Raw genomic sequence first — 13,924 nt, 5'->3', positions numbered from 1 at the left:
GTGGAAAGTTAAACATGTATTTTTTTTTGTCACACCCCAAGTGCTTTAAAAAGATATTTAATCAGATCATGGATTGTGTGTGTGTGTGTTTTTTTTTTCTATCTTTATTTTTAGGTGGTCATGTGGTGGCAGGGGATTGGGTAGGTGCGTCAATACCCGAAAACAAGCCTTAATTTATGTTGGATTTTCTTTAAGGTCATGTTAAGTTTTCTGTAGCAATTTGATCCAGTATTTGTATTTAATCCCAATCTCTTTGTGTTTGAAGTGCATCTTATGGGTATTTTTTACATAAGATTTTGAGATATCAAGTTAGTTTTTTTGATAGTATAATGATTGGCTTTGAGTTAGGTAAGTTTTTGCTAGCTTCTCGATCTATAATACATTAATACATAATAATGGAATAGAATAAAGGTTGTACGAAAGGAATTTTGGAATGCAAATGTGGATTGTGCAGTATACTTTATTTAAGTAAGATTTTTCTTAGCTAAAAGTTTTTAAAAGGTATGTAGAAAAACAAGTAACCTAGAAAATTAGAGATTTTTTTTTCATATATTAATGTTTTTGGTACATGTATTCGATGGTGTAGACACCTAAAAATGTCCCCCCAAAACCAAACCCGTTGATGAACACCTTTCACCGCCACTATTGGTCGAGTTGAGTATTTAATCTTTGGAGAGCTTAAATCCATGTTCTATCCAATATATTTCATGAACCAATCCAATTTCTATCTCATTTCCCTAAACCATAACCTATTTTCCACTTTTCGTGTCCACATCGCAAAACTGAGAGAAACTGATTTTATGGCTATAAATTTTTTATCAAATTATAATTTTTTTTGATAGGCCTTTAAATAAGCTTTCCAACCATATATCATAAGCCCAATTCCGAGCTATAACGAAAAAATATGAGCAAAACATTAAACTCGGCCCAAAACCGACACCCTTCTACTAAAACGGCCATATCTTAAAATCTAAAACTTATTTTGACCTGATTTCAATTGGGTTAAAAAATAGACTTGATAATATTTCCAATTATATATTATATGCTTCATTCCGAGTTACGGATCAAAAGTTATGATAATTTTAAAAACGCTTAAAAAAACTGGAATTACCGCGCAGCAGCTAAAATGCCGCGACGCGGCAAGATCTGATGTGGCACGGGAGAAATTCCCATGACACGATAATTTGGAGGGGATTTTCATGTTTTTTAGTGCCCCGTTACTTGGCATATGTACCGTGACCCGGCGCCATATGCCGTGACACGGTGGACTTTGCCGCGTCACGGCGTTTTCTGCCGTGTCACGGTGCTTAAAACTTCCCCGCGTCACGGGGAACTGTGCCGCGACACGGGAATTACTTCCGTGTCACGGTAGGAATTCCCGTGTCACGGTGCCATTGCTGTTACACGGGACAACTCCGTGTCTTTTCCGCGTAATCCCTTCACGCGTTTTTACTCCCGTAGGTCAAATATTTCCCGCGTCACTCTATTTTTCCCCGCGTCACGCTAATTTCCCCCGTGTCGCGGTAGAATCTACCGTGTCACGGTAGCCTTTTTTAGGGTTTTTATCTTTTTAGGGTTCCGTGTGTTCCCTCTGCTCATTTTCCCTATAAATACCCCCCTCATTTCTGCAGTTCGGGGCACCAATAATCATTCTCTCTCACCTTACACCAAAAATCATTCTCTTATCCCTCTTTAACCTAATTTCTAGCCTCCTTATTCTTCCATAATAATTCCCCTATGCACTCCAAGGAGTCTATACTTAACCCGAGGTTCCGTCCTTAAACCAAGGCGTGAAAGGTACAAATAACTGAGGGTTTGGACCAAATCAACTCTACTTTTTATTTAATTTAATTTTCATTTACTTTGTATTTTCATTGAAGTTACTAACAGTTTATTCATGATGTAGCAATTCAAAGGAACGCGCAGAATGTGAGTAATTAATTAATTTAATTACTCTTATTTTTAATATTGCTAGTATCATGATTAAGGTTGTTATTATTATTATTATTTGATTTGACTCACGTTATTATTGTTAAATTGCTTCCAATATTAATGTTTATTCTATTATATTTATTGATCACCATATTGCATGTTTAAAGGGAATATGTAATTGAAAATCACGCCTAATAAGATAATTTGGACAACCGGTTTAGGATCCTATTAATCTTATTATTAATTGAAGTGATCGCCAATATTTTAGAATTATGTGTGCATTAATCTTAAACCAATTTATTTAAATAATAGTTTGGAGCGAATTGAATTATTGTTTGTATGCCTTTGAGATCACAGGAGTGCTTTTCAATATAAGAATCGAGTAGAGGCCAATACGGGCGAATGTGACTCCATGACTCACTTCGTACCATCATCCCCGATCCTCCTTTCGTGGTTCCGAACCATATGGAATTAGTAATCTCATGGATTATGAATGGGGTGTAACCTTCACGGGTCAATCGTTGTTTCCTATCGTTGTCCCTTATTCGTGGTTGCCTTTTATGATCCGTGAACGGTTTACAAGTTCCTTAAAAACTTGTTGGCGGCTCCCTACTTTCCTTGTCCCTAATCGTATTATGTCAATTCCCACTTCCTATGAGTGTCAAGCATATTCACACATGCTTTTTACGTAGGCGCACTTCGAATGACGCCTAAAATTTGGCGACTCCACTGGGGAGGATTCTAAGGATTTCACTTATGTGGAACGGCCTCCCACTCCTTTGGATGTGAAGGACAGACTCCCTGAAATTTTCTCCACTGCTAATATTCCAAAGTTCAAGCCTACTGACAGTCCAATATTCCATTTGAATGCGTTCTCTGCAACCATGGCTCGTAAGGGATTGGACGTAACACTCTTCCCTACGGTGTTCCCTCTCTCCTTAGAACATGCTTGCCAACAATGGTTTTATTCCTTAGATGCCAAGCATACTGCGACTTGGCAAGATGTCACCGACAGTTTCATGAATCGTTACAAGTGTAACATTCAAACCAAAACTTATGAACGTGAACTCTCCATTCTCAAACAGAAAGAGAATGAAGGCTTCACCGCTTACCTGAACAGGTGGAGGGAAACAACTTCACTCTTGGTAGATCCTCCCAAAGAAAGAGAGATGGTTCGCCTCTTTATTTAAAATCTGACTCATAAATATAGGGAACATCTCAAATTTCTTCCACTGAACACTTTCGAAGCTGTATACGACATCGGCATCAATATCGAGGATGAGCTATTAAAGACTGCTGGTAGTAACAATAATAAAACTTGGAAAAACAAGAAGAACAACCATCCTTCTTCTTCGTCTTCTAAGCACGAAAATACTACCAACAATATAAGCCGAGTTGATATCAATGAAGTGTTAGCTCTTGATGCTCCATTGCCCAAGAAGAAAAGAACTTACACTCATTTAGGAATGACTTATGATGCGGCCTTTGATCGCCTTTACGGTCAAGGCTCGATCACGCCTATTGGACCATTTCCAGAGCCAAAACCTGAAGAAAGGAGCGCCAAATGGAATCCCAATGCCTATTGCAAGTACCATCAAGGAAGGGGCCACACTACAGAGCAATGTTGGAATTTGAAGGACGTCATTCAAGACTTGATGGATGCAAACAAACTTCCTGTCCCTCCAGGCGGCAAGAAGTAATGAATACAAGGCACGCAGATCCTTCGTGCAAGATTTCATGATTTCTTTCTTTATCATTCCCCCATTCATGTCTAGCATAGGTTTTCCACTTTGAATTTTTTTTATATGTTTCATGTGTTTCGTTCACCTTTTCCATTAATAAAATGAGCAATTTTCCTTTACGTCTCGATCATAGAATTTTTCATTCATTCATTCATTCATTCTCAAAAAAAAAAAAAAAAAAAAAAAAAAAAAAAAAAAAAAACATCAATTACCGAACTAAACCCAAGGTACACCAATGACTTGAGGCACCTTTGCAACCATGTCATTCCCTGTTAACCGTTCAATCACATTCCATTTCTTCATCAACCATTTTGAGCCTCGTCTAACGTTTGGCCTTCATTTCTTCAAACCACATTCACTTAACCCTGGGATTGGAAGATGTGTAATTGTATAACATTCAAAAATAAAGTAAAAAAAAAAAAAAAGAGAAAGCAGCAAAGTAACAATAAAACAATGTCTAAAGGCAAGTGTGCCAATGTCTGTGATATGAACACGTCTCAAATTGCGTCTCTCATCGAGTGCTTGGTACCGTGCCTGAGAAACATGAATGCTAAGTGAGTGATGGACCGCATGATCTGAGATTGTCTACATTGATTTAAAAGAAAAAAAAAAGAAATTCAAAATAAAAAAAAAAGAAGAAAAAAAGTTGAAAATAAACTTGCAAAATTCAAAATTTTCAAATTCAAAATTACACATCTTGGGGATTCTCTCGGGTCTTGAGCCTTTTATCCCTTTCTTCCTTAAACCATCAACTTAACCACATTACAACCCTTGAAAGACCTCTTTGAGGTGTACATACACTTGTGCAAAGTTTGGTTAGAGCTACGTTCGGCCTGATTCCTAACGGATACGTAGGCAACCTCACATTGAGGTGCGGCCACATTCACATTCATATCTATACATGATCGAGTCAAAGAATATCCAATACTTATCCTTACCCATTTAGAGCTAGACTTGGGGGCTTGAACCCAAATCACATTATCTTACCCAGCCTGAAGAGTCATCATCTTTAACTCTTCTCACATCTCTTTCCATCGCCATAACCCTTGCAGCCAGCCTTAGTATCACATTCACACACTTCACTCACACATACATATCCATATAAATCATCCTTCCCTTTAAGAACCCTTTATCATGAAATCTTGTTTCAACACTGTGCATGTTTCATCATATTTAAAGAAACATTGTATACTTGCTTAGCTTCCTGACCTGAGCAATGTTCATTGTTTCGCATAATGTGCTAAGAAACATTTATATATCAATGATTTTTAATCATACAAAGCATATCGTGCTTAACTCTTTGACCTAAGCAACGTTCATTATGCAATAATCACTATACGTGCTTAGCTTCCAGACCTAAGTGACGTTCAAAATCGCTTCTTTACACCATATATGATGCTTAGCTCCATGACTTAAGTTCATTCATCTATCGTGTCACATGATGTAATTGTCCTTAGCCTCTTAGCCTAAGAGCTTGCATCTTGCATACATTATTTGCAGGACAAGCAATTCAATCCATACGATTCATTTCGTCTTGCTCAAGTAGGAAGTTCAAAACTTCTTTCCTTTTTCATTATTTTATTTTGGGGAAGTTCAAAAACTTTTTCCAAGTTTTCATCGAAGGAAGTTCGAAAATAAAAGTTCAGTTTTCACATCTTTCTTTTTCGGGAGAAAGTCGGTACCCTCCACTCATGACAAAAATTGACGGAAATTTTTTGCTTTTGCATCTTCGTTTGCTTGTGTCTACACACACACATATACACACACACACACACTCACAAGTCATACACATGTCATGTCAAGATAAACTTGGTCAAGTCTTTTGCTTTTGCATTTTTAATTGCTTGTGTCAGTACACACACTCACTCAAGACACACACAATCACAAGTCATACACATGTCATGTCATGTCAAGTCAAACTTGGTCAAGTCAGTTGGTCAAGTCAATCATAGTCTATACGAGTCCCCTGGCAAATTTTATTTTGTAGGTCTTATCTACAGCCCACGTCCGGGGACAAGCGGACCATTTACAACCCACGTTCGGGGACAAGCGAACCAAGTACAGCCCACGTCCGGGGACAAGCGGACCATCTACAGCCCACGTCCGGGGACAAGCGGACCACCATCATTTCAGGACGCAAGGTTCTCGATACACAGAGACTTGCAATCTCATCATCTTTCGACTTTCCTCAAGCATGGAAAGTATTATCCGGTGGATTTTTCTTCAAGTATAGAAAACCGCCAAATCGGCTTTCCTCAAGCATGGAAGGCATTATCGGTGGAACTCTTCAAGCATAGAATGACACCATATTCATCAGTCGGCTTTCCTCAGGCTTGGAAAGCGTTATCGGTGGATTTTTCTTCAAGTATAGAAAACCGCCAAGTCGGCTTTCCTCAAGCTTGGAAAGCGTTATCGGTGGATTTTTCTTAAAGTATAGAAAACCGCCAAGTCCGCTTTCCTCAAGCATGGAAAGCATCATCGGTGGATTTCTTCAAGCATAGAATGACACCAAATTCAAACGACGACTTTCCTTAAGCATGGAAAGTATTATCCGATAGGTTTCTTCAGGCTTAGAAAACTACCAAACTCCTCAGTCGGCTTTCCTCAAGCATGGAAATCGTTTGAACAGACGTCAACCGGTGGATCTCTTCAAGCATAGGAAGCTACCAAGCTCATTTGCCACCAATACATTGGTGTTAGATAAGCATTCTATCCCTTTACTCTTTTATCTGTAGAACTAACACTTTTCAGCAGGTACCCGGCGTATACAGAATGATTTAGGATCGCAGAACGTCTTTAATCATTCTCCGTCCCTATCGGCTACTTTGACTATCGTTTTCGAAACTGACGTTTCTACAAACTCAGTCAAAGTGGGGGCTTCTGTAGACACCTAAAAATGTCTCCCCAAAACCAAACCCGTTGATGAACACCTTTCACCGCCATTATTGGTCGAGTTGAGTATTTAATCTTTGGAGTGCTTAAATCCATATTCTATCCAATATATTTCATGAACCAATCCAATTTCTAGCTCATTTCCCTAAACCATAACCTATTTTCCACTTTTTGTGTCCACATCGCAAAACTGAGAGAAACTGATTTTATGGATATAAATTTTTTATCAAAATATTATTTTTTTGGATAGGCCTTTAAATAATATTTCCAACCATATATCATAAGCCCAATTCCGAGCTATAACGAAAAAGATATGAGCAAAACATTAAACTCGGCCCAAAACCGACACCCTTCTACTAAAACGGCCATATCTTAAAATATAAAATTTATTTTGACCTGATTCTTATTGGGTTAAAAATTATACTTGATAATCTTTCCAATGATATATTATATGCTTTATTCCGAGTTACGGATCAAAAGTTATGATAATTTTAAAAACGCTTAAAAAAACTGGAATTACCGCGCAGCAGCTAAAATGCCGCGACGCGGCAAGATCTGACGTGGCACGGGAGAAATTCCCGTGACATGGTAATTTGGAGGGGATTTTCATGCTTTTTAGTGCCCCGTGAGTTGGCATAAGTACCGTGACCCGGCGCCATATGCCGTGACACGGTGGACTTTGCCGCGTCACGGCGTTTTCTGCCGTGTCACGGTGCTTAAAACTTCCCCGCGTCACGGGGAACTGTGCCGCGACACGGGAATTACTTCCGTGTCACGGTAGGAATTCCCGTGTCACGGTGCCATTGCTGTTACACGGGACAACTCCGTGTCTTTTCCGCGTAATCCCTTCACGCGTTTTTACTCCCGTAGGTCAAATATTTCCCGCGTCACTCTATTTTTCCCCGCGTCACGCTAATTTCCCCCGTGTCGCGGTAGAATCTTCCGTGTCGCGGTAGAATCTACCGTGTCACGGTAGCCTTTTTTAGGGTTTTTATCTTTTTAGGGTTCCGTGTGTTCCCTCTGCTCATTTTCCCTATAAATACCCCCCTCATTTCTGCAGTTCGGGGCACCAATAATCATTCTCTCTCACCTTACACCAAAAATCATTCTCTTCTCCCTCTTTAACCTAATTTCTAGCCTCCTTATTCTTCCATAATAATTCCCCTATGCACTCCAAGGAGTCTATACTTAACCCGAGGTTCCGTCCTTAAACCAAGGCGTGAAAGGTACAAATAACTGAGGGTTTGGACCAAATCAACTCTACTTTTTATTTAATTTAATTTTCATTTACTTTGTATTTTCATTGAAGTTACTAACAGTTTATTCATGATGTAGCAATTCAAAGGAACGCGCAGAATGTGAGTAATTAATTAATTTAATTACTCTTATTTTTAATATTGCTAGTATCATGATTAAGGTTGTTATTATTATTATTATTTGATTTGACTCACGTTATTATTGTTAAATTGCTTCCAATATTAATGTTTATTCTATTATATTTATTGATCACCATATTGCATGTTTAAAGGGAATATGTAATTGAAAATCACGCCTAATAAGATAATTTGGACAACCGGTTTAGGATCCTATTAATCTTATTATTAATTGAAGTGATCGCCAATATTTTAGAATTATGTGTGCATTAATCTTAAACCAATTTATTTAAATAATAGTTTGGAGCGAATTGAATTATTGTTTGTATGCCTTTGAGATCACAGGAGTGCTTTTCAATATAAGAATCGAGTAGAGGCCAATACGGGCGAATGTGACTCCATGACTCACTTCGTACCATCATCCCCGATCCTCCTTTCGTGGTTCCGAACCATATGGAATTAGTAATCTCATGGATTATGAATGGGGTGTAACCTTCACGGGTCAATCGTTGTTGCCTATCGTTGTCCCTTATTCGTGGTTGCCTTTTATGATCCGTGAACGGTTTACAAGTTCCTTAAAAACTTGTTGGCGGCTCCCTACTTTCCTTGTCCCTAATCGTATTATGTCAATTCCCACTTCCTATGAGTGTCAAGCATATTCACACATGCTTTTTACGTAGGCGCACTTCGAATGACGCCTATAGATGAGCTTTTGTGATCGTCACTTAACCTTTGACAAATTTTATTTCAATCATGTCGAGTTATTTGTAATGTTATTATATAATTGTTAATCAAGCTCAAATTATGTCAAACTTTGCTATAAAAACTACCATTTTTTTATAGAATGGAATAAAGTTTGGAGGAGGAGAATATTTGTGCGCTTTTTCTTTAGCACATTTCTTAGTGGAAAATTTGCAAATTGCAGTCATTTAAAGTTTGTATTTTGCAAATTGCAGCCATTTTAAAAAAATATTGCAAATTGCAGCCCAAAATTTGTTATAAATTGTAAATTGCATCCCGATTTAAATTTTTCATCGGTTAACATGTTGAAAAAATCCAGTTAAGGTTTAATGGGCCATTTTAGTTCTTAAGGGACCAAATTGACTCGAAATTAGCAAAAAAAAAAACGTAAGTGTTATGTTTTGCTTAAAAAAAAAGTATCGATTTGTGGGCAACTAATTTTTTTTTCTGTAAAAACGAGGCACTTACGTTATGTTTTTGGTAATTCCGACCTCAATTCAGAACTTAAGGACTAAATGACCCATAAAATCTTAACCAAATATTTTTCGATACGTAAATCGATGAAAAAGTTAAATCGAGCTGCAAGTTACAATTTATAACGACTTTTATGCCGCAATTTGCAATTTTTTAAATGGCTGATATTTGCAAAATATAAACTTTAAATGGCTGCAATTTGCAAATTTTCCTTTCTTAGATAAATTGAATAATTTTAAATTGCTAAATGATATGTCCATTTTATATAGTGTCTTACCCCCGTCCCTTGGTCGTTATTAGTAGTGTTTTTGGCTCTTTCGGACCACTTTTATTACTAATTTGTGTTTTCTAGTGTTTTCGTAGTTTTAGTTGTATTTTACAGGAAATTGCACTCTTGGAGCATTTTCCCGGGCTTTATGGATCAACTACGGAAGCTAGAAGGACACGACCACTTTTGAAGCCCAGGATCGGTGAGAGCCGGTGATTAAGGGCTCGGTAATTGGGATCTCGAGGTTTTGGACCGAGTATTCAAGACCCGAAGAGGAAATCCGGATTGGGCCGAGAAATCAAGCCCAATCGAAGTCCGAGCATCAAGGTGAAGCAAGGGCCCGATCGGGCAACCTCTAGCACGATCGGGCGCGGCGCTCTAGTGCTGTGCGTGGCTTATAGCGCACCCGATCGTGCGAGCCTCTAGCACGATCGGGCAACGCTGATGGGAAGGAACGCGAAGAAAAAGGCGGGCCCGATCGGGCGACCCTTCGCCCGATCGGGCACGCGTTTTTTATAGGACCTGATTAGTTAGCCTTAATTTTTGTTTTAGAAAAACGTTTAAGTATGATTTTTGTACGGATTTTTAGATTACCTTCTTTCTTAGACTTTCTCTCTCTACTTAGAATATTTTCTCTTTCTAAAATTCTCTCTCAACTTTTGTTCTTAATTACTTCCATTAATCCAATTTTCTTTTGGTAACAATTTCTTCCTTTTTAATTTCAGCTATTTTACTTGCTTCTTTGATTATGCTTTTATTTAATTATTTGATTAGTTTAGTTATGATGATGCGTGAGTAGTTTAATTCTAGGGTTTATGGGGATCTATAATTAATATGAAGGGATAATTTGTTATTATTGATTATTGGTATTGCACGATAATTTCTTATTGAATTGTTTTAATTCTTTGCAATTAGATTATGAATCGAGCAGATGTAATTTGATTGTGAATGTTTAGCAATATTGAATTGATGAATCGAGCAGATGTTAATTTAATATTAAAGGCTATTTTTAATAGGAACTTAGATCTAGTAAATTGCGAGAGCCTGTTAGATCTATGTTGATTAATAAATTGCGAGAGCCTGTTAATCATGTTATTTGTGCAATGTTAATTATTAATTATTATGTTTTATCCTGGAATATTAATTATTGGTGAACCTGTGACCCTAGGCTTCCTTATTATTGTTTCTTTTCTCCCTAAACTTATTTTTCGTAGTATAGAATTTATTCCCAAAAATATTGGTTACTTAGATAATTTAGATTACAATAAATAATTAGGAGTAAAAAGACTTGTTTCCTTGTGGAGTTTGACCCTACTTCCCTATCTACATTAGTTAGAGGATTTAGGTATTACTTTTGATTAGGGGATACGATTTTACCCTGTCACTAAACAAATCCAAATGATTGATAGCTTTCTCCATATTTGAAAACGATTTAGCGCTAATTGCTACTCCATATATAGTTCTAAAAGTTTGAGCTACAAATATTGCAATTATTATAGAAGTGTTAAATATGGAAGAGAAAATATAGAGGGACGAGGGAAGATTTTTACGTTATATTTCATATTCCATCTAGTACGGGATATATATACATGTACATTACCTAGGATTCCATCAACTGATAAGACCAAATACCCAACTCTAGAGTATTCTAGATAGTACATGGGATAATAGTCATCCATATTTAGATATCTTCATAACACTCCCCCTTAGATGACTATATATTGAATAAAACAATAACTAACATTTACTATAAAACCCGTACAAAATAATACACTATAATGCGCATATGATGTTGCCTCGTTAAAAACCTTACCAGGAAAACCCAATAGGAAAAAACCATGGTTAAGAAAAAAAAAAAGTGCAGCGCGCATTAACTCCCCCTTATGACTACATCACTTTTGATCTTTAAGACGATGCAATCCAATGTCGTAAGCTAACGTTTTGAATGTTGTTGTCGGAAGATCCTTAGTAAATAAGTTTGCTAAATTCTCACTTGAACGAATCTGCAATACATTTATGTCTCCATTCTTCTGAAGATCATGAGTGAAGAAAAATTTGGGTAAGATGTGCTTTATTCTGTCGCCTTTGATGTATCCTTCCTTAAGTTGAGCAATATAAGCTGCGTTATCCTCATATAAAGTTGTTGGTGCCTCTTTCCCAGATGATAAACTACAAACTTCTTTTATATGTTGAACTACCGACCTTAACCATACACATTCACGACTAACCTCGTGAATTGCTAAAATCTCAGTTGGAAGAAGTAGCTGCAATGGTTTGTTTCATGGAATGCCAAGAAATGGTAGTACCACCATATGTGAACACATATCCAGTTTGTGACCGACCATTATGAGGATCAGATAAATAACCTGCATCTGCAAAACCAATCAAATTTTCTTTGGGCAACTTTGGGAAAAATAAATCCATATCCTTTGTACCTTGAAGGTAACGAAGTAAATGTTTAATCCCATTCCAATGCCTTCGGGTTGGACATGAACTAAACCTTGCTAATAAATTAACTGAAAATGATATGTCGGGTCGTGTATGGCTTGCAAGGTACATTAGTGCTCCAATTGCACTAAGATATGGTACTTCAAAACCAAGAATTTCTTCATCATTTTCCCGAGGTCGGAATGGATCTTTCTCTACTTCAAGTGATCTTACAACCATAGGGCTGCTCAATGGATGTGTTGTATCCATAGAAAATCTTTTAAGAACCTTTTCTATGTATGTTGATTGATGCACAAGGATTCCATTCTCTAGGTGCTCTATTTGTAACCCCAAGCAGAATTTTATCTTTCCTAGATATTTCATTTCGAACTCTTTCTTAAAATAATTGACAGTCACTAAAATCTCTTCAGGAGTTCCAATGATATTCAAATCATCGACATACACTGCAATTATAACAAATTCCGATCCAAATATCTTTATAAAAATACATGGGCTGGTAGGATCATTCTTATAACCTTCTTTACACAAATACTCACTTAGACGGTTATACCACATATGCCCAATTTGTTTCAATCCATAAAGAGATTTGTTCAATTTAATACAGAAATGTTCTCGAGAACTAGATTTTGCTGCTTCTGGCAGTTTGAATCCTTCTGGGAGCTTCATGTAAATGTCATTATCCAGTGGGCCATATAAATAAGTTGTGACTACATCCATCAAACGTAAGTCAAGTCCTTCTCTTATTGTCAGACTAATCAAAAATCTAAAAGTAGCTGCATCCACCACAAGAGAATATGTCTCCTCATAATCAATACCAGGTCTTTGTGAGAATCCTTGTGTAACTAAGCGTGCCTTATATCTTACAACTTCACCCTTTTCATTTCTCTTTCGCACAAAGACCCATTTACATCCCACTGGCTTTACACCTTCAGGTGTACGGACTACAGGCTCGAATACTTCTGTTTTTCCAAGAGATTTTAATTCTGCTTCAATTGCTTCTTTCCATTTTGGCCAATCATTTCTTTGTCAACATTCTTCAATGGATTTTGGTTCATGATCCTCATTATTATCTATAACATCTAATGCTACATTGCATACAAAAACATTATCGACGTCGATTTGATTTCGGTTCCATGTAATTCCAAACATGATATAATTTGTTGAAATTTCTTTATTATCAGGTACCTGAATTTCTTCTTGTATCATATCTAAAGTATCTTCTGGAGATCCTTCGGAAATTGTTTCTTCAATTTGACCATCATCAATCAATGCTCCTTTTCTTTTCCAAGGATTCTTATCTTTGGAACCTATTGGTCTTCCACGTTTCAGACGTGGTTTAGACTCATTAGCAAATTTATTTTTTCCTTCTGGGACATCTATTTTAAATGGAGCATTTACAGCTGGAATATGTGACTTGGTCACTCTTTTTGGGTCAGCAAACGAGTCTGGCAATTGATTCGCTAAACTTTGTAAATGAATTATCTTTTGAACTTCCAAATCACATTGTTTAGTTCGAGGATCAAGATAGGATAATGATAATTCATTCCATTTAATTTCTTTTTCCAGCTCTCTCTTTTCTCCCCCTATTGTTGGGAAAAGTGACTCGTTAAAATGACAATCTGCAAAACGAGTCGTAAATAAATCCCTTGTTATAGGTTTAAGATATTTAATTATTGACGGGGATTCAAACCCAACATATATCCCCAACTTCCTTTGAGGACCCATCTTAGAGCGTTGTGGTGGAGCTATTAGAACATAAACCGCACATCCAAAAATTCTTAGATGGAAAATATTTGGTTCCTGACCATAAACCAATTGTAATGGGGAGAACTTGTGATAACTTGTTGGCCTAATGCGAATTAGTGCTGCTGCATGTAATATAGCATGTCCCCAAGAAGAAATTGGGAGATTGGATTTCATAAGCAATGGTCTAGCAATTAACTGAATACGTTTTATTAATTAATGACTCCAAAAGAAAGTTGCTAAGTTTAGATACTCAACTTCTTTTGATAAAAAATGTGGGTCCCTTGTCAATATTCTAATATATTTTGTAA

Source organism: Chenopodium quinoa, unplaced genomic scaffold, assembly GCF_001683475.1.
Source record: "Chenopodium quinoa cultivar QQ74 unplaced genomic scaffold, ASM168347v1, whole genome shotgun sequence".
NCBI classification, from domain to species: domain Eukaryota; kingdom Viridiplantae; phylum Streptophyta; class Magnoliopsida; order Caryophyllales; family Amaranthaceae; genus Chenopodium; species Chenopodium quinoa.
This window is presented reverse-complemented; position numbering follows the sequence as displayed.